The following is a 4,227-nucleotide window of genomic DNA, read 5'->3' as shown; positions in this document are numbered from 1 at the left end:
TGATCTCTTCTGAAGTTGCCCTATGAATCATGGCTTGCAAACTATTCCTTACGTATCTCGTGTATCTTAGAAATCATGCATTTACATTGAAAAGCCAAAAACACACACTTCAAAAAACACAAAGGTCAGTTAAACTCATTTTTCTTATTCAAGTATTTTACTTTTAAAAGTCGTTTTGGGTCAAAGTTAAAGACACTCTTTTTTGTCTTTTCTTTTCTCTTTTCTTTCCTTCTTTGTTTTTTTTTTCTTTGACTTAGATCCCCATCTATTAAAACTACCCACATGAAAAAATAAGGAACTAAAAAAACAAAACTACCTAAATGTACTATCTTCGCATATGTGGAACGTAACGGTATTTACCAACTTTGGGCAAAGAGGGTTTTAAATTTTTTTATTATTATTTATTTATGATAGTCACACAGAGAGAGAGAGAGGAAGAGACACAGGCAGAGGGAGAAGCAGGCTCCATGCACCGGGAGCCCGACGTGGGATTCGATCCTGAGTCTCCAGGATCGTGCCCTGGGCCAAAGGCACGCGCCAAACCGCTGTGCCACCCAGGGATCCCAAGGTTTTTAAGACTTATTTTGTTTTCTGTCTTATTTTTAAAAAGAAAAGTGGTAAAAAAAAAAAAAAAAAAAAAAAAAAATCTTTGGCCAGGCAGTCTTGGGCTTGATTTTCAGCTCTGGGACTCACAGTAGCTAGGTGAATCTCAACAAATCAACAAATTTCCTAATTTAGCTTTGTCTTCATATTCTAAGTTGGGGGTAATTGTACCCAACTTGCAAGTGTGTTAAGAGGGTTAAAAAAAAACAGTGCCTTGAAAGGCCTAACGGAGTGTGTCCTTAGCCCTTGTCTCACCTAGATTTGTTTGTTGCAAAAATAATAATTAATAATAATAATAATAATAATAATAATAATAATAATATGACTTGAGCTAGTCCAAGTAAAGCGAGGAACTGTTGTGAAGGTGTGTTGGGCGAAATGGAAAGTTCCCTGAAGATCCATTAAAATGAAGGCAACCTGCTAAACAAGCTGCACCTGCTTTCCACACCAGGTGCAGGGCGGTGGCCGCGGTGCCACGTCGCTGCTCTCTGGGCTCCTGTCCATCCTCCTCTCTGCTGACCCCGCGTCCTCTGCTTGGCTGTCGTTCGGCTCCTCCCGCTGCGGCTTGCGTGTGGTTTGGCCCTACCCCAACCCGCGCCCCTTGCTCGTGTTTCCCAGTGTGCCCTCTCGCTGCTCCTTGCACTCACAAGCAGTTGGCAGATGGCTTCTCCCCTAGTTCGGGTTTTCAAGAGCGGGGAGCTGATGGGCCCGTTCTCCTTGGCCGCTGAGGCCTGGGGGCGCCCGTCCTCTCCTCTCCTTTTTTTTTTTTTTTTTTTTCCTCTCCTCTCCTCAGAAGCTGCATTCGTCGGGCAGAGAACTCGGAGAATTCTGGAACAGCAACCTGTACCCTGTGCGCTTTAGTTTCTCTTTCCCTTTGATTTCGTGTGTCCTGAATGACAAGAATATTGTACAGAGTCACCTCATCGTGAATCTCATTCCATTTTTCTTTCTTTTTAAAGGGATGAGTGGCACGGTCAGAAACAGGCAACCATAATTCACTAATACCCCCTGCCGTGGGCCTTGCCACCTACCCTGGATCTATCAGAGTCCGTGCAGGTGGCTGGCAGGACGGAAAATCAATTTCCTGAACCTTTGCGGAGATGATTTACGAGCTCCGCACGGTGCCAGGCATCGGAGTTCATGTAAACAACTGTAAGGATTAGGCCTTATCTTTAAGCAACTCAGTCTTCTTCATTCTTGAGAGAATAATTCATAAGAAATTGTCTAGAAAAACTAATAGGGAGGTAGTGAGTGTGGTAGAAAGATAACAGGATTTGAGGCCGGATGTTGCTCTAGCCCGGACACCACCGTCCGCTACTCAACTTGCTCCCTGGGCCTCAGCTAAAGGAGGATGAGGGAATTACGCCAGGTTATCTCTCAAACCCACTTAAAAGCAATAATCTGTGTTTCCGTATTTTTCTCTCAAGACAAGAAAAGGTTTTTTCGTATGCCTTTCCCCCTTGCCTTCCACTAGTTGGATTTAGAGTTCACGCAGTAGAGTTTCTGTCATGTCGTGTAACTAACTTTTCTCAACTGATGGAAATGCCCGGGAACGGCCTTTGTTGCCACCCAGCCTCACGCTGCTGACTCCTGCCGACCCCCGGGATGGGCGTAAAGATCACGCTCAGTGGGGGCCTCGCCCTGTGCTCTCCAGGTATTAGCCACATTCACCCTACTTCAGAGGAGATGCATCCATCCCTTAGCCCGCAACGTGCGGGACGTCTGGGCTTCTCCATGGGAGTCGGGTGATGGCTCCTCGTGGGCTCTTTGCGGTGTTACAGAAGACACTATTCTGGCCCTTGTTAAAACTGCAGAGACGAAAAAAAAAAAAAAAAAACTGCAGAGACGACTTCAGTCAAGGCGACTGCAATTAGAGAGAGAGATTAAGCTAAACTCCAAATAGAGCAGAGACAGCTGGAGATTTACAGCCGACTGTCAGGAAGGGGATCAGTGGATGGAAAACGGCTAAGAGGAGGCATCAAAGGGAGGAGGATTCCTAACCCATTAATAGGATTCTTGCTAAAGGCAGGTCGAGCACTTAGACATGACACGTGGGGGGCGAGGAACTGGATCAGGTGTCGAGGGTGGAGGGATTCTCACCAACCTGACGAGGCGGGGACGCCGGCTGCAGAGGGCTGGGAGGGCCTGGCTGAGGCCTGGTCAAGGGGAGAGCCTTTGTCCGTGATGGCTCTGCTTCCAAGCTGCCGCTTCTGCTCAGTCAGCCTGATTTAGGATGATTTACTGTCCCGCACGTGTTGTCCCTGCTCCACACCGAGTTGCCTCAGGTCACAGAAAACGCAGACAGAGCCCTGCGTGGCTCCAATGAGGCTTTCTGGAGAAAAGATTATACGGCGGCAGTGGAAAACCCAAACATCACAAAACAAAGAGGTACAACAGACAGTGGAGCACTGGCCGCCCGGGTATCACCGTCGCGGCCAGTCCACAAGGGTAAGCCGAGCCTACTCGTGCCGTGGCAAGGAGGACGGACCTCCACAGAGCGGGGCCGGTACCTCGGAGCAGGAAGGCAGGGATGGAAGTCGTGGGGAGGCGGACAGTTTGGCTTCGGTAGTTCTTTCCGTTTGGGCGTTGGGCTGGTTCTTCGTGGGCAGGGATCATGACTTAGCAACCTAGGAGTGCTGGGAAGAGCGAGAATTGAGGCAAGCAATTCCAGGAGGCTCTTACTGTTTTCTATTGAAGAGCAGGTGGTTCTTACCTGGGACGTTCCTGTAACAATTCATCTATTTGCTTAGGCAAGAGACCCCGGGAACCATGAGGCCTGCCGGCGGAAACAAGGAGCAGTGCGGTACCGGCAACCTGGAGTCTACACTGTGCACGGTAACCCGGGTGGGTGGCAGGGAGTGTCAGGGTTCAGTGTCCAAGCCGTGTGCCTGCACAATGGCTTTCGGTCCTCAGAAAGTAAAATTACATTTCAAAGCCCTGGTCCTCGGAACAAAGACTCGCACTTTGTTGCTCAATCCCGTCTTCACTCTCTTTCCTTCCTTCTTCAATCCTTCTTTCTCTTCTTTGGTCAGAAATTACAAAACAAACTCTTCCTACTTTGTTTTTTGTAATTATTACTCAAAGCTATCAAAGCAATACATCGCATGCTTTCAAAATCATCACAGGCAATTACATTTAGTTCACTGAGAGCACCTAAATCATGCTTATATTTCCGCTTCAGGATTCTCCACCGTTAGACATAATCTAATGACTTCCAACCGTAGAAGATGAGAATTTAGCTATTCTATTCCACTTCATCCTCCACTCTCAAATATTTCCCCTCTTTGTTCCTCTTTCAATTTAGTTTTTAAAATAATTTTGTTAAAAAAATAATAAAATAAAATAAAATAAAATAAAATAATTTTGTTTGATTGATATTCAGGGTCTACACTGATCAAAAGGGACACATGCACACCCTACGCTCATAGCACCATTATTTACCACTGCCACATCACGGAAGCAGCCCAAGTGTCCGTCAGCTGATCAATGGATAAACATGTGCTACATTGATCCAATGGAATATTATTCAGTCATAAAAAAAAGAATGAAATCTTGCCATTTGCAACAACGTGGATGGAGAGTATTATGCCAAGCGAAATAAGTCGGTCAGAAAAAGACAAAAAC

General features: G+C 46.3%; 1 long non-coding RNA gene across 4 annotated transcripts; it reads right to left on the bottom strand.

Annotated features, from left to right (window-relative positions):
* Window positions 1–201: 201 nt before the first annotated feature.
* Window positions 202–3,702, bottom strand: LOC118350566 (uncharacterized). 4 transcript variants are annotated; one of them, XR_004804576.2, is made up of 4 exons: window positions 3,317–3,702; window positions 2,708–3,239; window positions 1,635–2,411; window positions 202–1,492 (listed from the first exon to the last, which is right to left on the bottom strand). It is a non-coding gene; the product is annotated as an uncharacterized LOC118350566 (long non-coding RNA). The 4 variants fall into 4 exon arrangements; XR_004804578.2 differs by having other exon boundaries at window positions 202–2,411; window positions 2,708–2,935; window positions 3,092–3,239; window positions 3,317–3,695; XR_004804577.2 differs by having other exon boundaries at window positions 202–2,411; window positions 2,708–2,935; window positions 3,114–3,239; window positions 3,317–3,676.
* Between the last annotated feature and the right edge of the window lie 525 nt (window positions 3,703–4,227).

This window comes from Canis lupus, chromosome 14 (genome assembly GCF_003254725.2).
Source record: "Canis lupus dingo isolate Sandy chromosome 14, ASM325472v2, whole genome shotgun sequence".
Taxonomy (NCBI): Eukaryota; Metazoa; Chordata; class Mammalia; order Carnivora; family Canidae; genus Canis; species Canis lupus.
This window is presented reverse-complemented; position numbering and strand designations above follow the sequence as displayed.